At 41.3% G+C, this 25,271-nt stretch overlaps 1 protein-coding gene across 3 annotated transcripts in view; it reads left to right on the top strand.

Moving 5' to 3' along the window:
• The window catches only part of PLEKHG1 (pleckstrin homology and RhoGEF domain containing G1), a 362,060-nt gene that overhangs the window by 61,469 nt on the left and 275,320 nt on the right, over window positions 1-25,271 (top strand). The gene's annotated exons all lie outside the window — the stretch shown is intronic.

Here is a 25,271-nt window from a genome sequence, read left to right as displayed (position 1 = left end):
TATTGTAAAGAACAGAGGTGCATTGGGAATAACAATTATTCTGGTGCATGAAGGATTCATGGGAGATTGCTGCTGGCCAAATGATCGAACCATCATTTGGCCAACAGCTATCATTTTGTAGGGGGACCCTTATAGGAGAATGAAGACCACTTAGACTAGTTTAGCCCACTTTGGTCATTGAGTGATAATATGCACATGACTGAAAATCATGACGCAATACAGTGCACATTTTACATGATTTTTTTGTGCTTCATGTTTACTTAAAACAAACCCACCATAATTAAAAGTAAGAAACCAGATGTTGTGATGCTCCCCATGTCCACTGCACGTCCTACAACCTTAGGGTTAGACACATGTCATATACAGCTTAATTGAAATATATACAATGGGGAAAATAAGTATTTTATACCCTGACGATTTTTGAAAGTTTTCCCACCTACAAAGAATGGAGGAAAAGTCTGTAATTTTGTAACGCAGGTACGCTTCAACTGTCAGAGACAGAATCTAATAATAACAAATAGAAAATCACATTGTATAATTTTTATATAATTTAATAGCATTTTATTGCATGAAATAAGTATTTGATCACCTACCAACCAGCAAGAATTCCGGCTCTCACAGACCTCTTAGTTTTTCTATAAGAAGCCTTCCTACTCTGCATTAACTGTATTAATTGCACCTGTATGACCTCGTTACCTTTATAAAAGACACCCGTCCACACACTCAATCAATCACACTCCAACCTCTCCACCATGGCCAAGACCAAAGAGCTGTCTAAGGACACCATGGACAAAATTGTAGACCTGCACAAGGTTAGGATGGGTTACAGGACAATAGGCAAGCAGCTTGGTGAGAAGGCAACAACTGTTAAAAATAAAACTAGAGAAAGAGAGCACAACCATAAATACAAAAAAGGGATCTACATGTCACATAGTCCAGAGAAAGTGCATGAATAGTATATAAAGAGAAAAGGTTCTATGTAAAGGACAGTGATCACCAAATGAGTAAAAAATATTTTTATTAACAACAAGCCAAACAACATGATTAAAAACAGTTAAAAAGCGCAACATGGAACAGTATGCTGGGAACCATGCAGTATAGTGTCATATGCTACATCCAACATTAGGTCAGAGTTATATGTATAGCATGGGAAAATTAAAGCCAACTGGATAGAAAGAAAATCACAGAAGTTCAGGCAGGAATAACCTGAGGTATCTATTCACTTGCAGAAAACCTCCTATAAGTAACGTGCAAATCACCAATAATGTGCAAATAAGCAATAAAGTTCACATGTAGAAAATATCAACACTCAAAAATACCATATGTATTGCAAGCCAAAGTGTAACCAATAGGGCCATATAGTCACCTGTCCTGTCTATGCTGCTGGCAGAATAAGGATACGGGTAAAAACTGACATGAATGGTAATATATATATAGAAAGGAAGTAAACCCTAAGCCGCACAAATATCGCCACTCAAAAGGGGAGGCTTCATCAGGGATGTTATAATTGCTTGTGGGCTCGTTTGAAAGTATATATAGAAAAACAAAATTAGTTTCTTGATATGTTTCAGCCATGTCAAGGAAAGCCGGTGATGCCCAGAAGGCATGGTGGGGCTCAGTCGCACACCAGAAGCAGGGGCATAGAGCCACCATGGAACGCACATTGCGTTCCGAAAGTAGTCCTATGAGGTGCGCAGCTGCACTATAGTCTCAGTGTATTATATTTTGCACATGCGCAGTGGCCGTGAAATGCCACTAGAAAGGCCCTGTCCTTGCAAAAAATGTGAGAAGGCATCGGCGTATGCCTGTTGTAGGACAGCCATAAATGTGCTTTCATCCAACTGAAAAGAAGGTTACCAGGTGCCCATGGGATGTTAAAGTCACTGCCTGCAACAGAAAGTAGGAGTATAAGGGAGTAGAATGACCTAAATGTTTAGGTCCAATCCTATTTTAATCATCATCAAAGGATGTAAATCATAATGACCTCGGAAGGTAAAATGATATATATTCCATGTCAGGGATGGTTAGAGCTATGTACTGTAAATCGAAGCATTCATAGCAAAATGCAGACTAAGGAGATCCAGAGGAGGCATGGGAGAAAGTCATGTGGTCAGATGAGACCAAAACAGAACTTTTTGGTATCAACTGCACTTACTGTGTTTGAAGGAAGAAGAATGAGTACAACCCCAAGAACACCATCCCAACCGTGAAGCATGGTGTGGGAAACATCATACTTTGGGGTTGCTTTTCTGGAAAATGGATGTGACAACTACACCTTATTGAAGCGAGGATGGATGGGGTCATGTATTGCGAGATTTTAGCTAACACCCTCCTTCCCTCAGTAAGAGCATTGAAAATGGGTTGTGGCTGGGTCTTCCAGCATGACAGTGACACAAAACACACTGCTAGGGCAACTAAGGTGTGGCTCCGTAAGAAGCATTTCAAGGTCCTGGAGTGACCTAGCCTGTCTCCAGACCAGAACCCAATAGAAAATCTGGAGAGAGCTGAAACTCAATGTTGTCCAGGGACAGCCCCGAAGCCTGAATGATCTGGAGAAGAGCTGTAAGGAGGAGTAGGCAAAAATTCCTGTTGCAGTGTGTGCAAACTTGGTCAAGAACTAAAGGAAACGTCTGGCCTCTGTAATTGCAAACAGGTTTCTGTACTAAATATTAAGTTCTGTTTTTCTATTGTATGAAATACTTATTTCATGCAATAAAATGCAAATTATGTAAAAATCATACAATGTGATTTTCTAGCATTATTTTTCAATTCTGTCTCTAAATGTACCTAGGATAAAAATTACATTCTTTGTAGGTGGGAAAACTTGAAAAATCATCAGTGTACTAAATACTTATTTTTCCCACTGTGTGTATATCTACTATATAAAGCTGAATGTGTGTGTGTGTGTGTATGTGTGTGTGTATGTCCGGGATTGGCATCTGCACCGTCGCAGCTACAGCCACAAAATTTTGCAAAGTCACACGTCTGGACCCCGAGAGCGTCATAGGCTATATTGTGAGGCGAAATTTTAACCCCGCGCGTTCCAATTCACCAAACAATTTTGCCCCTATCTACATAATGGGGAAAAAAGTGAAAGGAAAAGTGTTGGAAGCGTCGCAGCTACAGCAACAAAATTTTGCACAGTCACACGTCTGGACCCTGAGAGCGTCATAGGCTACGTTGTGAGGTGAAATTTTAACCCCGCGCTTTCCAATTCACCAAACAATTTTGCCCCTATCTACATAATGGGGAAAAAAATGAAAGGAAAAGTGTTGGAGGCGTCGCAGCTACAGAAACAAAATTTTGCACAGTCAAATGTCTGGACCCTGAGAGCATCTTAGGCTACGTTGTGAGGCGAAATTTTAACCCCGCGCTTTCCAATTCACCAAACAATTTTGCCCCTATCTACATAATGGGGAAAAAAGTGAAAGGAAAAGTGTTGGAGGCGTCGCAGCTACAGAAACAAAATTTTGCACAGTCACACGTCTGGACCCCGAGAGCGTCATAGGCTATGTTGTGAGGTGAAATTTTAACTCCGCGCTTTCCAATTCATCAAACTATTTTTCCCCTATCTACATAATGGGGAAAAGTGAAAGGAAAAGTGTTGGAGGCAAATTGACAGCTGCCAGACGTGAACAAAGGGGACTTAAAGAGTGAGAGCGATGGCGCCAAAGAGTATATACCGTACAGTTGCTAAGGTGGGGCCCCGACATGGGATACTCACCACACACGGGGATATGAACACACACACAAAATGCGCCACACACTACCACGTGCTTGAACACATATACCACCCTCAGCACACATTTCACCACACATACACCAACCTCTCCACATAAAAGTCGAAACACAAAAGTCGCCGCTCAAAACTCACTACGCGCAAAACTCGCCACATGCAAAAAATAGGCTCACGCAAAACTCGCCACAAGTGCAAAACTCACCTCATGGAAAACTCGCCACACGCAAAACTTGCACATGCGGAAAAATTGCCACATGCACAAAATTTGCAACACATGCAAAAGTTGCCTCACACAAAACTTGCACATACTCAAAAGGCACCAGACATAAAACTCACCACGCGCAAAACTCGCCATGCGCAAAACTTGCTGCACACAACTTGCTACACTAACCTGTCACATGCAACTCGACACACAAAAAGTTGCTACACGCATGTTGCCACACAAAACTCATCTCACAAAAGTCGCTACATGCATGTCGCCACACACAACTCAACACACACAACTTGACAAACGAAACTCGCCCTAAAACACACACAAGTCTGGTATTAGCCTTCAAAAATAAAATTCTGATTAATAAGCAGACAAACTACAAGAGCAACAAATGTACCATATAGGAAATACGACAGCTGTCAGTCACATAACCTGTCTATTATGTGTATGTGTGAGCTAATATATACTGCCAGGGGGAGGGCTTCCTGTTGGCTGGGGATTTATCAGGCTGCCAATTTATCTTACAAATACTGAGGTAAAAATACTGAGCAAATAACGTGTTAACGAGGTCTAATACAGGAGATCACACAGGTATATACTATATACAGGAGAGATGACACACAGGTATATACTACATAAAGGAGGAGATGACATACAAGTACATACTATATACAGGAGGAGATGACATACAGGTATATACTATATACAGGAGGAGATGACACACAGGTATATACTATATACAGGAGCAGATTACCTACAGTTATATACTATATACAGGAGGAGATGACATACAGGTATATGCTATATATAGAAGATGACATACAGGTATATACTATATACAGGAGGAGATGACACACAGATATATACTATATACAGGGGATATGACACACAGGTATATACTATATATAGGAGGAGATGACATACAGGTATATACTATATATAGAAGGAGATGACATACAGGTATATACTATATATAGGAGGAGATGACATACAGGTATATACTATATATAGGAGGAGATGACATACAGGTATATACTATATACAGGGGAGATGACACACAGCAGGTATATACTATATACAGGGGAGATGACATACAGGTATATACTATATACAGGAGATGACATACAGGTGTATACTATATATAAGGGAGATGACAAACATGTATATACTGAGGTGAAAATGAGAGGTGTGAGGTGAAAATGAAAAGGTGTGAGTGCAAAATGAGAGGAGTGAGGGAAAATAGTGTAGTGATCGGAAAATGACAGATGTGACGTCGAAATGACAAGTGTTAGGGGGGAATGAGAGGAGTGAGGGAGAAAATGAGAGGTGTGAGGGAGAAAATGAGAGATGTGAGGGGGAAAATTAAAGATGTGATTGGGAAAATGAGAGGCGTGATGGGAAAATAAGAGAAGTGACGTGCTATAACTAACCACAGATATTTACTATGCCCAGGCAACGCCGGGCTCTTCAGCTAGTAATATAATAAACCTATAAAAAGAAAAATCTGAGAAACTGAACACTTTTCAGTGGTCTCTTAATTTTGGCCAGAGCTGTATATATACACATATAACACATATACTGTATATACATATATATATATATATATATATATATATATATATATATATATATATAATTTTCCTAGACACAGCTCACCCCATCCAATGTATATGTGTAGTTTGTACTGGTTCTTGGGTAATCCACTACCCTCTGCGCAGATGAGGCTTGTGAGCTATTAAGAAGCTGTGATCAAAGTCATAATGTTAAGTTTTCCAATCCTGCACAATGAGTTAAAAGTAAAAAAAAAATCTTTATTATTATCTCATTAAAATACATAGCACAGGTATGCAGAAATATAACTAACGCAGTTTGAGTCTAGCTGACTCTTAATCATAGGCAACCTGCAATTAAGAATCATTAGACTCGAAACACATTAGTATATTTCTGTATGCCTATGCTACTTATTTTAATGAAGTCATAATAAATATATATTTTTTTAAACTCATTGTGCTGGGTTGGAAAACTTATCATTATATTTTAAATATAAACTGAAATGATTTGTATAGAGTTTTGCATCCTTTGAGCTGACAGATGTCTTTAGGTGAAGAACCTCTATAAAGGTAAATCATGCCGTCCAAAGTGGTTGTAAATATAAGACATTGGGACATAGGTCACACAGTGGAAGACAATATGACAGCTCTTGATGGTTACTACTCCTGGCAGACTTGCAGTGCACTGGACTGTTTTGTATATTGGCCACTTGTGACTATCTTGAAATATTTAGACATTCTCTGGAATAAAAAAAACACTTAGGATTGTTGGTTTATTAAGAAGATTCAATGTTCAGTGAATGGATTGTGATTAAGAGCTTGAAAACGTACTTAGTAGGCTTGGTGTATTCTTAAGAACTCTGGTTGAATGAATGACCACACCATAGAACCTTGCCAGGAATTGGACATTTGAAGTGTTTTAGAAATGCAGCTTTGTATAGGGTCAAAAGATCCTGGGAACTGTGGAATTTAACTAGAACAATGCTTAAAAACTCTTAAAATAGTTGAAGGATTCCTCTCCCACATGTTCCTGAAGGTGTTGATGGTAGTTTGGACTAAATCAAAACAAAAGCTACTGGATGCGATCATCATGGATTAGTTGTCAACCTGCTTTACATGTAAAACAGGAGGCATAAGCCATAGCTTTAAAGACGACTGTCGTCAAGTAAAAAGGAGCCAGTTTTGGCTCATATTTTGTTCCCACTGCTTCCCTGAGTATTCCATTTTTTTATTTGCCATACAGTTTGGCTCTTTTTAATTTAGTGGTAATTATTATGTTCTTTACCAAGGGAACATTGCTCACAGGTTAAGGGTGCATTCGTATATCAGTGTGAAATGTCCTACTGCTGTCCGATATTTTTTCGGACAGCAATCAGACTTATAAAGTTCACAGATCCATTCACACATCCATGAAAATGATGGGTCCTTAAATAAGATTGGTGAAAAACAGGACATGTCCTATCTTTATCCAATGCTTAGGTTCAGACTTGGATATACTCATTGGATTTGTGTGCTGGCGATAAAAAAATCTGGCTACAAACCGACATTCACACGGATGCATGAATGCACCCTAATAATGCAGAGCAGCCTATAGACATGCCCCAAAGAATTCTATGTATCACACTCACTTGGTGAAGACCAAAAAGATAGTACTAAATAAAGAGTATTAATTATTTATTAATATTTGTCATTAAAAATAAGTTAAAAAAACGCATTGTCTGGGGGGAATGAAATCAGAGCAAAAACTGGCCACATTTGACATGACAGGGGTTCATTAATGGCACCCATACACCTTAGATTTTTAGCCAAACGCTATTTTAGCTAGCAGCTATCTCTTCTGGATTCCCGCTTTTTCATCTCCTTTTATTAGAGAAAGGAGAGTAAGCTGTGGCTACAAATCTCTAGTAGCAACTTACCTTCCCTGAGAACACAAGGTTCTTAAATTTAAACTGCCCGATCCTTCTCTCCCCTGTCATCAACTGTTAGGGGAGAGTCAGGTGGCCCTAAACTTGCACGGTGGTGCTCGAAGACAACCGCCAAAATGGTGCATCCAATGGGCATGAATTTTCATACCTAACCACAATGACCTTTTAATTATCAATTTACAAATTGTAGATAATCTCTCTGCCTAATATCCAAAAGATGTAAAGGCTTACAAAGTAAGAAGTGAAAAGAGCAGAATAAAGGAGAGCTCCATTCTTCCGTCCTGAAATTATAATCTGACTTTTCTTTCATGTGGACTCTGTTTCGATGTGTAATTGTCCGTTCTTTCGTTAAACACCCAAACAGTCCATAGCCATTAGCTTTGTTTTCTTTCTCAATAGCCAGTGCAGTGAGCATTTGAAGCCAGATAAATCAAGCTTACTATCTGTCAGCTGCACAAGAGAGAGGGGAACCAGGCCAATATTATCAATGCACTTGAAATAAGATTGTCATGAATACCTTTTGTAAAGCAGCTTCACTATTCAGAAGCAGCCAACCTTGTCTGCGGATGAAAACGGGCACCTGATTAAATTGGAATGAAGGTTAATTATGTTAAGAGAGCAATGAAATCGGTACACTGGTGAATCTGGCCAAATTTAGACAAGTTTTACATACAGAACATGTGGGTTGTGTATATCATAATATATTATTAAGCTGTGGGAGTGGAGTTCCCTGCTGTACATGTCATATCAGCTTTATTTTATATTTTCATAGAAAAACACCGAGAACAAAACAGTAAAAAACACAGAGGGCGTCATCATAATGACTCAATAGCAAGCACTACGGCCAAGGATTTGATGTGGCCAAGGCAGGGCAACATCTGTTGGGAGCCTATAATTTTTCCCTTATTTTCTTGGGAGTTTCTGTTGACTAATTTATTTTCTTTCAACATCTCTAAAACATGCTTAAAGGGTGATACAACATTAAAAATGTTATCTAACTCCTAAATATATATTTAATGTCATAATCTCATCTCTTTTGTCCATATCCTTCCCTTTTTTGCCCATACTTCGTCTTTGATGACACTTCATTTGAGAATCTCAGAGCATGCTGGGATACTTAAACTAGTCATCATCAGGGGCAGCCTCTGGCCTCTCACTGAAACAAAGCATCATGAGTGACATCTATTTGAAGGGGTGGCCTAGTTTCTGCTCTGCTGGGTATATGTCAGTTGTCAACACATATGCTCAGTGAATTCTTGTCACTGAGCCTTAAGAACAGTGACGGTGCACTCCCTCGGTTGCTCTGATGAGAAGTGACGAGTTGGCAAGAGAGTGTACTGTCAGTGCATTATGTAAAAAGATTACATGGCATGCAGGAAATGCAGTGCATGAGATTCTCAAAAGCATCATCAAAGAGGAAGTAGTATAAAAAAATATTGAATATTGAAGGAACGGCATGGACTTTTTAATTAAAGTATATTAGATTATGATATTAAATAGATTTGGGATTAAAATAAAATTTAGTTTTGGACCACCCATGTAAAGTTTATATTCATCTTATGAAATTAGTTGAACTGGGAGCCCAACCACTTGCTGGAACTGACCGCTCATCAGTGTTGCCTATTCTCCCCAATAGATCACTGACAGTGTCCCCTCTTCTTCCCTCAAGACTATGGCTTGGAGGAGTTGAAAAGGCTGTCTTGTGCATGCATCCTACCACTCTATTCTAAGTCCATGGTACTGAAGATAGCCAGCACAGTGTTGTGTTCAGCTATAGAGGTGGGCGAACCCGAACAGTAAAGTTTGGGATCCGTACCGAACAGCTACTGTTCAAACATGGACCCTGAACACTGACTTCACTAGGAAGTTTGTGTTACTGTTTGGGTTCGGCACCCTGAACATCAGGTGTTTCTTGCACTGTCTTCTCCATGACAGCTTTAGAAACACCGGAGGGTCTGATCGGCCTTAAGATCATTACCGCTAGTCAGAGAGCCGCGGTTCCCACGCTCTTAAATGACAGCGTGAGCCAGCAGCTTGGAAGTAGAATTTTCACCTCTTGTCACTGGCGTCGCCTGATGGGACTACTGCTCCCATCAGCCTACAACTGCTGTCGGTAATAACAACAAGAGCACGCGCGGCTGATGGGATTATTCATCAGCCGGCGCTTGCGCTCTAAATTAATAATAAAAAAATGGTGTGGATTTCCCTGTATTTTTTATAACCAGCCAGGGAAAACTGACAGCTGCAGGTTGCAACCCTCAGCTATCAGCTTTTTCACTGCTGGTTATCAAAAATAATTTAAAAACTATTAGGCCATGTTCACACAGTGCGTTTTTTACTGCGGAACCGCAGCGGTATTGCCGCTGCGGTTCCGCAGCAGTTTTCCATGCAGGGTACATAACAATGTAACCCTATGGAAAACAGTCACTGCTGTGCACATGGTCCGTAATTTCGTTTAAAAAGCCGCGCAGAATAGCTGCGGCAAAAAAGAAGGAGCATGTCACTTCTTTTTCCTGAACCGCAGCGGTTCTGCACCCATAGACCTCCATTGTGAGGTCAAAATCGCAGTAAAACCCGCAGATCAAAAATATATCTGCGGGTTTTACTGCGATTTGATGTGCAGAACCGCTGCAGCAGGAAGTGCGGGGGAGCGGGCGGAAGTGTGTGGGCGGAGTGTGGCTGCCCCCCCGTGCTCCGATCCCGCCCCCCCGTGCTCCGATGCCCCCCCCGTGCTCCGATGCCCCCCCCAGTGCTCCGATGCCCCCCCCGTGCCCTAATCTCCCCCCCTTATACTTACCCGGCGTCCCGGTGTCCGTCCGGCCGTCTTCTCCCTGGGCGCCGCCATCTTGCAAAATGGCGGGCGCATGCGCAGTGCGCCCGCCGAATCTGCCGGCCGGCAGATTCGCTCCAAAGTGCATTTTGATCACTGAGATATAACCTATCTCAGTGATCAAAATAAAAAAATAGTAAATGACACCCCCCCCCCACTTTGTCACCCCCATTGGTAGGGACAATAAAAAAATTAAGAATTTTTTTTTTTTTTTCACTAAGGTTAGAATAGGGGTAGGGGTAGGGTTAGGGGTAGGGTTAGGGTTAGGGGTAGGGTTAGGGGTAGGGTTAGGGTTAGGGTTAGGGGTAGGGTTAGGGTTAGGGGTAGGGTTAGGGGTAGGGTTAGGGGTAGGGTTAGGGTTAGGGGTAGGGTTAGGGTATTTTCAGCCATTTTAGCCCTAAAAAGCTTCCTAGGAAACACACAGTCTCTGCATAGAAAACTGCATAAAAAAAGGATAAAAAAACGCATCAAAAAACGCATCAAAAAAGGACAAAAAAAGGACCAAAAAAAGGACCTGCGTTTTCTGCCAAGAGCTGCAGTTTTTTAAAAAAAACTGTCCTGAAAAAAAAAGGATGGAAATCCTGAACGTGTGAACATACCCTTATCAGTAATACTTTAAAAAATGATGTGGGATCTCCCTTCATTTTTAACAACCAGCTAAAGCAGACATCTGGGGGCTGGTAATCTCAGGCTGGTAAAGGGCCATTGATATTGGCCCCCAGCCGAAAAATAGCAGCCCGCAGCCACCCAGAAAAGGCGCATCTATTAAATGCACTGATTCTGGTGCTTTGCCCAGCTCTTCCCACTTCCCTGTGGTGGTGGCAAGTGGGATTCCCATTTGTAGGGTTGATGTCACCTTTGTGCTGTCCGGTGACATCTTGCCTACGGCTTAGCAATGATGAGGCATTTATAAGATACCTATCCATTACTAATCCCATAGTTGTATTGTAAATAAACACAGAGCAAGAATAAAGTCTATTATTTGAAATAAGAAAACACACTTTTACTTTTTATTTAAAAATAACAAACACAGTTATACTCACCTAATGTCCATTCCACAGAAGCCATGGTCTCCTGTAAAAAAAAAACAGAAAATAATAAACAACAAAAATACCTTACCCCCATTCTACTGAAGGCACGGTCTTTTGCAAAAAAAGAAAACAAACAAAAAAACAACCATATCCTTCACCTGTCCATCGTTCTGTCCCACTCCGTAATCCATGTCTGGGGATAACCAGTTTTCAACTTGGACAGTGCCAAGATTCGATCGTCCAGGCTGAGAACCACTGAGCTTGGCTTTAGTGGACGTTGGCTTTAGTGGAATTGGGCATTAGGTGAGTATAACAGTGTTTGTTATTTTTAAATAAAAGAGTAAAAGTGCTTTTTTTATTTCAGCTAAAGGACTTAATTCTGGCTGTATGTTTACGTACAATATAACTATAGAATTAGTAATTGATAAGTGTCTTATAGACGCCTCTCCATTACTAAGCCATGGGCTTGATGTCACTGGACTATACAAAAGTGACATCAACTCCAAAAATATGAACGCCACTTGCAACTGAGAACAGCTAATAGATGCGACTTTTCTGGGCAGTTGGGGGCTGCTATTTTTAGGCTGGGGACCAATATCTATGGCCCCTTAGCAATCTGAGAATCTGAGAACACCAGCCCACAGCGGTCTGCTTTAGCTTGGCTGGTTGTCAAAAATAGGGGTACCACACACAATTTTTTTTAATTATTTGTTTAAATTCTTTTTTAAAATGGCTGGGGACCCCTCTATTCTTGATAAACAGCCTTGTTAAATGGTTGCAGCCTGCAGCTGTTTTTCCTGACTGGTTATCAAAAGTACAGTGGAACCCATGCCAGTTTTTTTTAATTTATTTATTTAGAGCACTGGCGTAGGCTGATGAATACTTCCATTAGACGCCGCATACTCTCATTTTTATTAGTGGCAGCAGGCATAAGCTGATGAGGGTAGTAGTCCTATCAACTGACGCCAGTGACCGGAGGTAAAAATATTACCTCCAGTCATAACTGCGGGCTCACGCTGTCATTTGACAGCATGGGAACCATGGCTTTCTGACCAGTGGTAATGATTTTACCGCCGAACAGAGGCAGTGTTTGCTGCGCTGTCATGCATTTGACAGCATGGCAAACACTGGATGTTCAGGCCCCCCATTCACATGAATAGTACCTGAAGCAAACTTTTTTAACTGTTTGCTCGAACCCGGACATCTAGGGTTTCGCCCATCACTACCCAACTATCTTAGTATCTTCAATGACTTTGGCTTGGCAGGGTGAATGCATGACCAACATCTCTGGCTATAACACTGGAAAAATCATGGAAGAATGAGGAACAGTGATGGTTGGTGGGAGTCTTAGTGATAGGGCCCTCATGAAGATAACTAGTCTCCAGTGGATAGGTGAACATTTATGTTGACCAAAATATCCTTTCAATGTAATACGACTGTATTGAAAGAATCAAGTTACAAACATATGGTAGCTGTACTCTAACATAACTTCTAGCTGTAGACATATACATTTTCCTTGCTTTCCAGCTTGGCTACCATAGAAGGAAAATATACGGTCTGCACACAATACACAATGCACAGTAGTATTGTTATCACTATTACACAATGTTGTGAGGTTCTCATCAATAAGTTATGAACAATTAACTGTTCTTGTTTTTTGGAAGAATTCCTAAAAATGCTGCTGGACAAGTTTGGTAATTGCATGATATCATAGGGCTTGGTGATAACTATGAATATTGTTATGTTTTCGTACTCTCTAAGTAAAGGTAAAGCTTCATGTCTCATAGTTTGCTCTGCACGTACCTGATGAATACAATCATTTACTAGGTTTCTGATCCCATCCGCAAAATAAATGTTTACTGAAATATAACGTTGTTTGGTTTTGTGATGGAAACAATAATACGCTCTTTATTCCTACATAGAGCTAACAAAGAACAAAGGGCTTTATAATTTACAGCTAAATACATAAAGACAAGCGACGTACACAATGACAGTGGTGCCAACGGAAAGATATAGAAATTCCCAGCAGAAAAAAAACAAAGGAAAATTGATCTGTATAATAAATTTTGAAGGTTTATCTTGTTAATGTCATTTTACAGTTTTCCATAAAGATATGAAAACCTAAATTACCTAAATTATGCATTTATTACAGCATATGGTTATCCAGTCACAATTCTGCTGGCTATAATTGAAAACAGTCATTAGACATTTATTTAAAGAGGTTGCCCACTTCTTTAGCATTGATGATGAATCCTTAGGATAAGTCATCAATATCTGATCAGTCAGAATCCGACACCTGGTGCCCCCGTAGTTCAGGTGTTATTGGTGTCGGCAGCCATTGGTCGGAAGTACTCACTTGCGAAGCTGGTCATCTTCTGATAGTGGCTGAGGCAGGGTACTGCACATTCAAATCAGTGGGAAGTGGATGTGTAGTACCCTGTGGCGACACTGATAACAGCTTAGTGGCGGGTGTGCAGGGTGTCGGACTCTGACCAATCAGACATTGATGACCTATTCTAAAGATAGGTCATTAACACTAAAGTAGAGGACGACCTCTTTAAAGGTAATCTGTCAATAGGATAAACCCTCCTAAGCCACCCATATGGGTTTGTAGGTCATAGGAAGCTGATTAAAATGATACCTTGATATCTACGATCAAATGTCTTATTCCAGAGAAATTCATGTTTCTCTTATATGTAAAAGAGCTGTTCAGGGCTATGGGCGGGATACTGATCTTATGAGAATCTGCCTTCAGGTATTATTATAAATGAACGTTACAATGAGATGTGTAATGGCCGCTCTCTGCTGTGCTGATCTCACTGCAGAGCTGTGTGTGATTGTACCTGACACATCTGCAGGTTCCCCTCAGCTTCAGCTGTCATCTCACAGACAGACAGCGTTGTAATGTTGGTGCAATACAGCAGAGCTGTGAGAGCTGCAGCAAATGTGTTTGTAAGAAGATAAATTTCAGTTCTACTGTTCTGTGTTACTTATGTCTCACACTGGTAACTGAACCCCATGGTCGCCTCAGAAAGACCTTTTTGAATCAGGGCTACCATCCAAGAGCAATTCAAAACCAAATTACAAGAGCAACTAGAATATCAAGAATCACCTGTTACATTACAAAGCTAAAGAAGAAAATAATCAGGTGCCTCTAGTAGTCACCTACAATCCAACTCTGGAGGTGCTAAGGGGAGCTGCACGGATATTACAACCTTTACTACAAAAAGATGCCCGCTTACAATCCATTTCTCCAGACCCCCCACTACTGTGTTTTAGGTAGCCCCCAAATCTAAGAAGTATCATTGGCAGAAGCTCCCTGTCCTCTCAAACAGTTGCAGGAACCCTTCCTTGCAACCAGAAAAAAATTTAAAACCTGTCCATTTCTAGTGACCATGGACAAGATAAAGATCCCCAATTCACATCAGGACTACAAGATACCAGGTACTTTCAGCTGCATCACTTCTAATGTGATGTACTTAATTATTTGTACTAAATGTCCAACTGGGGGTCTATATGTAGGGGAGGCAGGACAAAAACTGAGAACAAAGATGAACTCTCATTGCCATACAATAAGAAAAAAAGAATCTACCTGTGGCAATACATTTTTGTCTCCCTGATCATAGCATTATGGACATGAAATTACTTGTATTAAAAGGTAATTTCAAATCTCAGAGAAACAGAAGAGTCTGGGAATATAAGCTGATGATGACCTTTGACACTCAGTGCAGGAATGAATGTGTCACATGGATTTATGTCTTTTTACATCAATTAAGGAATTTGCTCCTCAGACCATGTGGAGCATCATAACATAGAACCAGACCCCAATCAGAGGACAATAAAACATTCACACTCCTTATCTATGAACTGTTCCAATATTTATGAACATAACTATTTATCACTCACATAATGGTAGTTCTGCTTCACGTCACCTCTCTTATCTATGGCATTTTTCTGTGCTGTGTTGTGCATAAATATGTGATTCTTCGGAATTTCTATTAGTCTGTGTCTGATGAAGGGACTGAATTAGTCTCGAAAGCTTGCAATTTGTTACCATCTTATCAGTTAGCCATTAAAAGGTATCAACCACTGAGGACTATCAATTCTAAATATTTTTCTATCCACTGGCTAACACGGTACCAAGATATATATCTTTCCTGTAGAAAAATCAATGGCATTTGTTAGAATTTATTGAGATCCATTCAAAAACAGATTCTTTATAAATGTCATGGTACTAGCATAAAAGGAAGCCATGATGCTAGAGCAAACAGATCCTAAGCAATGTTTCCATTAAGATGTAAGAGTCCCAATAAATTTTAATAAATAATAATTTTGTCTAGTGCTGCTCAAAGAAAAAAATTGCGGACAACTTGTAACATTGAAAGTATACTGGACATGCTATAATGCTTGCAATTGGTGTACAACTTTTCTCCCAGTGAAGATATTCTGAGGCTGCCATAATTTTGCAAAAGTTTTGGCTGACCCCATGTCAAAAGAAGCACTAGACCTATAGAACTAACATTTTTAACACAAAAGGTCCCAAATGTAAATTAAATAGGATGGCAGAGACTCCCCAGGTTACCACATCTATTACAGTAAGGCTAGGTTCACATTGCATTAACAGCAGCCCGTACAACAAATGCGTTAATGGGCTGCTATTAACGCAAGTGCCGATATGTCATATCACTAGCACAGATAGAGCTAGCAGGTGCTCTATCTGCGCAAGCAGTGACGGACCCAGAAACGCTGGAGCCCGCGTCCCTGGGTCCGTCATTCAATGACGGCACATCTCCCATTTTGGGCGTGCGGTTGCGATGCACCCAAAATAGAGCTAAATGGCAGCGTTAACAGACTGCGTTACACCGCATTATACTGTGGTGTAACGTAGTCCGTCTAACGGACTGCTAAAATGCAATCTGAACCCAGCCTTAGTTGTTCTTTTGGTGCAGTGCTCGCAGTACGGTTAGGTTTGCCTTTTTGCCCTCCGTTTCCTTATATCTGCTATGCCACTAGGCTTTTAACTTGCTAGCACTTGGCACTTTAATTATGATTAATGTTACCTTGTGATTTTCACAGTATTATTACCTTACTGATGGTTCCTCCCACTTTGGTTAGCTGGCTCTGGCTTCCATTCTATGATTTATTTGTGCTCTAATTTAGTTTTTTTAAATCACTTTGCGGCTGAGCACTTGCATATTACCGCCATACAGTATGTACTGATACTGTTTATCATTATATTTGCACTTTTTTATTATTGCTGCTAATCTTACGTGGTCATTTGCACTTGCTGTTGCAATTGTTTTGCTCATCTATTATTTGCATTTATTTTGCATTTTATTGGTAACCTGTTTGCTGCAAGTTCGTGTACAGCAGCTTTTTATTCTGTTTGTCTAATTATTTCATCTAATAAAATTGTAATTTTTTAAGAATTATACTCCATGGTGGTGGTTCAGTCTCCTTCTCCTTTTCAGGTGTTTAGTCTATAGAACTAAAAGTGGCATATGGCTACTTATTACTGAGCAGGGACATAACTATAACACTGGTGCTTCTCACAAAATTAGAATATTGAAAAGGTAATTTATTTCATTTCTTCAAAACAAAAAGTGAAACTCATATTATATAGAGTCATTACAAACAGAGCGATCTATTTTAAGTGTTTATTTCTGTTAATGTTGATGATTATGGCTTATAGTCAATGAAAACCCTAAAGTCATTATCTCAGTAAATTAAAATACCTTATAGCAGCAGCTTGAAAAATGATTTTAAAATCTGAAATGTTGGCCAACTGAAATGTATGTTCTGTAATTCCACTCAATACTTGGTTGGGGCTTCTTTTGCATCAATTACTGCATCAATGCAGCGTGGCATGGAGGCGATCAGCCTGTGGCACTGCTGAGGTGCTATGGAAGCCCAGGTTGCTTTGATTGCAGCCTTCAGCTCATCTGCATTTTTGAGTCTGGTGTCTCTCATCTTTCTCCTTACAATACCCCATAGATTCTCTATGGGGTTAAAGTCAGGCAAGTTTGCTGGCCAATCAACCACAGTGATACTGTTGTTTTTAAACCAGGTATTGGTACTTTTGGCAGTGTGGACAGGGGCTAAGTTCTTCTTTAGAATGAAATGTACATCTCCAAAAAGCTTGCCAGCATAGGGAAGCATGAAGTGCTCTAAAATTTCCTGGTAGATGGCAGCGCTGACTTTTGTCTTGATAAAACACAGTGGACCTACACCAGCAGATGACATAGCTCCCCAAACCATCATTGATTGTGGAAACTTCACACTAGACCTCAAGCAGCTTGGATTGTGTGCCTCTACACTCTTCCTCCACACTCTGGGACTTTGATTTCCAAATGAAATGCAAAATGTACTTTCATCTGAAAACAACACCTTGGACCACTGAGCAACAGTCCTTTTCTTTTTCTCCTTGGCCCAGGTAAGATGCTTCTGGCATTGTCTATTGGTCATGAGTGGCTCGACACAAGGAATGCTTGTAGCCCATGTCCTGGATGCATCTGTGTTTGATGGCTCTTAAATCAATTCCAGCACCTGTCCACTCCTTGCGAATCTCCCCCAAATTTTTGAATGACCTTTTCTTAACAATCCTTTCAAGGCTGCTGTTATCCCAGTTGCTTGTGCACCTTTTTCTACCACACTTTTTCCTTCCATTTAACTTTCCATTAATATGCTTTGGATACAGCAGTCTGTGAACAGCCAGCTTCTTTAGCAATGACCTTTTGTGGCTTACTCTCCTTGTGGAGTTTGTCAATGACTGCCTTCTGGACATCTGTCAAGTCAGCAGTCTTCCCCATAATTGTGGAGCCTACTGAAACAGACTAAGGGACCCTTTTAAATGCTTAGGAAGCCTTTGCATGTGTTTTTTTGTTAATTATTCTACCGTATATACTCATGTATAAGCCAAGATTTTCAGCACAATTTTTTGTTCTGAAAACGCCAGCCTTGGCTTATACACGAGTCAATTGTCCAGAATGCTGGCGGGGGAGGGGGAGTGGCGTAGCAGAGCCTGGAGCTGGCGGCTATGGCACAGTAACAGCTGCAGCCGCCGGCTAACAGAAGACTCTTGCATTGCTCAGCTTCCCCGGTCACCCATTGCTCAGCTCCCCTGGTCCGCATGGCTTGGCTATCCCCTTCCCCTGGTAGTATGCATGGCTCACAGCGCCCCCCCCTCCCCGTCAAACTCACCCTCCATCACTGCATCTCCGTTGTCCTGGTGCCTGCGGCTCTCATCTCCTGTGCTGAGCGATCACGTGGTACCACTCATTAAGGTAAGGAATATGGACACGTCTCCACTCCCATACGCGTGGAGCGCATATTCATTACCTTAATGAGCGGTACCACGTGACTGCTGAGCAAAGGAGAGGAGAGCCACTGGCAGCGGGACAACGGAGATGCAGGCGCGAGGAGGGTGAGTATGATGGGTGGGGGTGCAATGTGAGCCATGCATACTACCAGGGGAACGGGGGAGCCGAGCCATGCAAACTGGGGGAGCTGAGCAATGTGGGACCGGGGGAGCTGAGCAATGTGGGACCGGGGGAGCTGAGCCATGTGGGACCTGGGGAGCCAAGCCATGTAGGACCGGGGAAGCTGAGCAATGCGGGACCAGGGGAGCTGAGCAATGCGGGACCAGGGGAGCTGAGCAATGTAGGACCGGGGGAGCCATGCATACAACGGGGAGCCACACATACCAGGAAAGGTGGAGCCACATACCAGGATAGGACAAGGGGAGCCACATGACAGGATGAGGGGAGCCACATACCAGGACAGGACGTGGGAGCCACACATTGCAGGACAGGGATAAGGGGGACAATGCATACCCGGCTTATACAGGAGTGAATAAATTTAAACAGTTTTCCATGGCAAAAGTAGGTGCCTCAGCTTATACTCGGGTCGGCTTATACTTGAGTTTTGGGTTTTCGTTGGCTGTAAGCTATAATCACCAACATTAACAGAAATAAAACACTTGAAATAGATCACTCTGATTAAAATGACTCTATAGAATATATGAGTTTCACTTTTTGTATTGAAGAACTAAAATAAATTAACTTTTAGATGATAGTCTAATTTTGTGAGAAGCACCTGTAGATGCAGAGGTTGCAATTGCATCGGGCCCTGGAACCTAGGGGTCAATTTAGCCCATGCGAAAAGACCATTACTATTAAGGACATGTTTTTGCATTGGGGCCCAAAGGCATCAAGTTACGCCACTGATACTGAGGTTATTGGGTGAAGTGATGGCTACTAGTGTTTGTACTTTTTGTTGATGGCTGATACTATCTCTTTCTTTGGGTCAGCGAGAAGCAAGGAATCTGAATTCCCATATTTACGATTGGATGACTTTCATGACCAATCTAGTGACATGCGATAAATGTCTTCACCTATTACCATAGTTCTTATATTGAAGCAGGTACTTTTGGAATTATTTGGCTGTTTTTGCCATGTTTTTGCTATTCAGATTTAATTTGGGCTATTCATTTTTAATCTAAAAAGAAAAATGGACATGCATTGTGTAAAGGAACGTATGTGAGCACAGAGTATGTTATTTGTCTAAAAGGACAAGACAGCCGGTGTTCTCTGTGAAGAGAAAATTATCTGCTGAGGGGGAGAAAATTTAATTGAACAGTGATTTTACTGTGTATTGACCTTGTAATGTAGCAAAAGTGACTTTGAAAAAGTCAGTATGAAATATAAAGCTTGACAAATTATTGGCTAAAGCTGAATGAGAACTTCACAATTTTACTAGTATTTAGCAAAGACAGGAAACTAGGATTGTAATAAATCTCTGCCAAAGCTTTTAGTCTTAAAGGAAGTATATTAGCAGTGTTACCTTAAAAATAACCGCTGAAAGCACTAGGTAGACTGAACATTATTGTGGCCCCAGAGGGCAGTAATCAACACCTTGACTCTGATTCATCAAGACTGGTGTTATGTGCTTCAGTCTTGCTGAAAGGTCCATTAGATTATTATGTGTGCCAAATTCATTGAGGACATCATTGGCAGTGCTGTATAGCATAATTTCCCATGCCATAAATGATATACTGTACCTTTGTGGAGTAGCAATCTCTGAGAAATTCGGTAGCTATTTGCAGTCAGTGGTATAGAAAGCTTTGCCATAAAGAAAACTTTGCCACCTTTTGGCCATTCGTACTGTATATGCATAGCTTGGTAGATTGTAGTGCCTACACGCCCTGCTTATCAGGGGAACATTTTGGATCTTCCATAGTGAAAATGTGGCGATGGCTTAGGAAAAAATATATATATACAGTACAGACCAAAAGTTTGGACAAACCTTCTCATTTAAAGATTTTTCTGTATTTTCATGACTATGAAAATTGTACATTCACAATCAAAGGCATCAAAAAAGGCACAATCAAAGGCATCAAAACTATGAATTAACACATGTTATTATATACTAGATTTCTAAAACTTAACATGGACAAAACAGAATTCATCATCATCTCACGCGACCCCCCCAACGAACCTATCCATTACAGTAAATGGCTGCCCACTCTCCCCAGTCCCACAAGCTCGCTGCCTCGGGGTAATCCTTGACGCTGATCTCTCCTTCAAACCACATATCCAAGCCCTTTCCACTTCCTGCCGCTTTCAACTCAAAAATATTTCACGAATCCGTTCATTCTTCAACCATGAATCTGCAAAAACCCTAGTCCATGCCCTCATCATCTCTCGCCTTGACTACTGCAACCTCCTGCTCTGTGGCCTCCCCTCTAACACTCTCGCACCCCTCCAATCTATTCTAAACTCTGCTGCCCGACTAATCCACCTGTCCCCCCCGCTATTCCCCGGCCTCTTCCCTCTGTCAATCCCTTCACTGGCTCCCCATTGCCCAGAGACTCCACTACAAAACCCTTACCATGACGTACAAAGCCATCCACAACCTGTGTCCTCCATACATCTGTGACCTCATCTCCCGGTACTTACCTACCCGCAACCTCCGATCCTCACAAGATCTCCTTCTCTACTCCCCTCTTATCTCCTCTTCTCACAATCGTATACAAGATTTCTCTCGCGTATCACCCCTACTCTGGAACCCTCTACCACAACACATCAGACTCTCGCCTACCATCGAAACCTTCAAAAAGAACCTGAAGACCCACCTCTTCAGACAAGCCTACAACCTGCAGTAACCACCGATCGACCAAACCGCTGCATGACCAGCTCTACCCTCACCTACTGTATTCTCACCCATCCCTTGTAGATTGTGAGCCTTCGCGGGCAGGGTCCTCATTCCTCCTGTACCAGTTATGACTTGTATTGTTTAAGATTATTGTACTTGTTTTTATTATGTATACCCCTCCTCACATGTAAAGCTCCATGGAATAAATGGCGCTATAACAATAAATAATAATAATAATAATAATAAACTTAACAAAAAAGTGTGAAACAACTGAAATTATGTCTTATACTTCAAAGTAGACACCTTTTGCTTTGATGACTGCTTTGCACACTCCTGGCATTTTCTGTATGAGCTTCAAGAGGTAGTCACCGGGAATGGTCTTCCAAAAATCTTGAAGGAGTTCCCAGAGATGCTTAGCACTTGTTGGCCCTTTTGCCTTCACTCTGTAGTCCAGCTCACCCCAAACCATCTCGATTGGGTTCAGGTCTGGTGACTGTGGAGGCCAGGTCATCTGGCGTAGCACCCCATCACACTCCTTCTTGGTCAAATAGCCCTTACACAGTCTGGAGGTGTGTTTGGGGTCATTGTCCTGTTGAAAAATAAATGATGGTCCAACTAAATGCAAACCGGATGGAATAGCATGCCGCTGCAAGATGCTGTGGTAGCCATGCTGGTTCAGTATACCTTCAATTTTGAATAAATTCCCAACAGTGTCACCATCAAAGCACCTCCACACCATCATACCTCCTCCTCCATGCTTCACCCATGCTTCACGGTGGGAACCAGGCATGTAGAGTCCATCCGTTCACCTTTTCTGCGTCGCACAAAGACATGGTGGTTGGAACCAAAGATCTCAAATTTGGACTCATCAGACCAAAGCACAGATTTTCACTGGTCTAATGTCCGTTCCTTGTGTTCTTTAGCCCAAGCAAGTCTCTTCTGCTTGTTGCCTGTCCTTAGCAGTGGTTTCCCAGCAGCTATTTTACCATGAAGGCCTGCTGCACAAAGTCTCCTCTTAACAGTTATTGTAGAGATGTGTCTGCTGCTAGAACTCTGTGTGGCATTGACCTGGTCTCTAATCTGAGCTGCTGTTAACCTGCGATTTCTGAGGTTTTTGCCACTGCACTTGGGGACACTTTCAAAGTTTTCCCATTTTTTCAGACTGACTGACCTTCATTTCTTAAAGTAATGATGGCCACTCGTTTTTCTTTACTTAGCTGCTTTTATCTTGCAATAATACAAATTCTAACAGTCAAAAGGTGGCTACTTTGAAGAACCTAGAATATAAGACATATTTTCAGTTGTTTCACACTTTTTTGTTAAGTATATAATTCCACATGTGTTAATTCATAGTTTTGATGCCTTCAGTGTGAATGTACAATTTTCATAGTCATGAAAATACAGAAAAATCTTTAAATGAGAAGGTATGTCCAAACTTTTGGTCTGTACTGTATATGTATATATATTTTGTATATATTAGATGCTTCTAAGTTGGAGTTCAACAATTCATCCTGTTGCATAAGACTGAGATACATCATGATGAACATGTCATGTCATACAAAGAAACAGTGTAGATAGACAGATATCTCGTGGTATACCTAGTGCAAGGCCTAAGGGGGCTGCAAATGAGACGGATTGCAAAATTTTAGAATCACTGTGTCAAATACTGCCCCATTAGACCAAGCACAAGTCATATCACAGTGAATCTTGTGTCTACAATGTTCCTTTCAACTGGGAGGTCACTGTAGTGGGTGTGGTGCAGGGGAGGGTTGCACCCTCCTCCTGGAGCCTGGAGAGGAGTGTGAAAGGTCTCTTTGGTCCATATAAGGAAACCAATATTATTAAAGATCCATGATAGTTGGGGGCCCTGTTAGAGATTTTACATTAGGGCCCACAAGCTTCTAGTTAGACCATTTTCTGTTTCTGTAAAATATCCAGGATAATTTTAGATAGCCAAGAGCTGCTATTGCGCAGGCGGTGTCATCTTGGGAGGAACCTGTCAGCAGGATTGTGCTGAGTTACCTTCAGACAGTGTCAGGTTGGCGCAGTTACAGTATATAGATTAAAATGATACCTTGGTTGATGAAATCCATCTTGTGGTTGTTCTCTAATCTTTATTTTCAGTTTTCAGTTAATGATATGCTCGTGTTCCAGGGCGGGGCTATGCGGGGCTGTGGGTGATCCTGTGGAAGCATGTGTGGGGGGGGGGTCTTTGCATGGTGCTTTGCTTACATATTCATTTTTATGGCTTATGACAGGTCACTGATCCCTCAGTGACTTGCCCCCTTTTTTATATACTGAATATAATATGGTTTGACCAAAAAAATCATATTCATCATGCAGGCGCCAGCAGTGGCACCTGCGCTGTGTCATGATACATTTGGCGCCATTTTGTTTTTTAAAAAAAACTATATGTCTAAATAAAACGAAAATATGCATATTATCCACCATATTTTTTTTCAAACCATATTATATTCAGTATGTAAAATAGGGGGCAGGTCACTGAGCTATACAGATGAATATCTAATCAGAGCACCGTATAAAGGTCCGCCCAAAGCCCCGTCCACAGACCGCCCCAGAGCACGAGAATCTCATGGTAGTGACCGCATTTAATCTAAATTATCCAGACGTGCTGTATTATTTCAGTAGGCACGGGGATATGAGCTAGAGTTCATGTGAAAATGACTCTTGATCCTTATTGTCATTGAATTAATGTTCAATGGCTACCATTTGTTGACTGGCTGCTGATTAGCTATATTGTATCTGTCCTTGTATTGCAGTCCTATTATTGTTCTACTACCTTTTGGAAACAAATGTTAATATGTTGATGACCCATTGGTGCTCTGAAGTACGAAGGACAATCTATGCATGTTGTTTGAACACTCCAGCAGTGAGGGATGGCCTCCTTCCACCTTCCCCCAAGCCTGTGGTGAAATTACTGTATGAACAGTTGTGACTTATAAAAAGGAGAATCTGCCTGTGGTTCAGAGAGTCTACATTACAGACGTCATGGCATCAACACTCCAACTGAAGAAATACAGAGCTGCCTCATTGACCATCACTGAACCCTCAAAGACATTTAAGAGTATCCAGGTTGGGACAATCAAGTCACCTGGCCTCATACATCAATGGTCTGTCAGCTTCCTAAGCTTGTCGTTACCTCCTAATTGTGGTAGACACATCAGACTCTCGCCTACCATAAAAACCTTCAAAAAGAACCTGAAAACCCACCTCTTCCAACAAGCCTACAGCCTGCAGTGACCCTCAACCTACTAAACCGCCGCACAACCACCTCTACCCTCTCCTACTAGTATATCCTCACCCATCCCCTGCAGACTGTGAGCCCTTGTGGGCAGGGTCCTCCCTCCTTATGTACCCGTGTGCCTTGTTTTTTGCTCATGTTTATTGTATTTGTCTATATTTCCCCCTTTTCCCATGTAAAGCGCCATGGAATAAATGGTGTTATAAAAATGTATAATAATAAATAATAATAACTTGCTGGGACTGTCCTATAATCTACTGTGTGATGGTGGATCAATACATTATTGCCACACTGTTTTACCCTCACCCTGTGTGGTCTGCATAGTGTTCTGCCCATCGGGAAAGTGCGGGTGTTCAGTGGTATGAGCCCTGGTCCATGCAGCATTCCTTAAAGACAGCAGGGCCAGCGAACAAGAGCACCCACTGACCCCCGTGTCTCCACACTCATTAACTGAAAACTGAAAATAAAGATTAAACAAAAACCACAAGACGGATTTCATCAACCAAGATATCATTGTAATCAGTATAACAGCACCGACCTGACACTGTGTAGGTTACTGTGCACAATCCAG

This window comes from Ranitomeya imitator, chromosome 5 (assembly GCF_032444005.1).
Source record: "Ranitomeya imitator isolate aRanImi1 chromosome 5, aRanImi1.pri, whole genome shotgun sequence".
NCBI classification, from domain to species: domain Eukaryota; kingdom Metazoa; phylum Chordata; class Amphibia; order Anura; family Dendrobatidae; genus Ranitomeya; species Ranitomeya imitator.
Note: the sequence above shows the minus strand (reverse complement) of the source record. Positions and strands in the feature narration are given on the sequence as shown.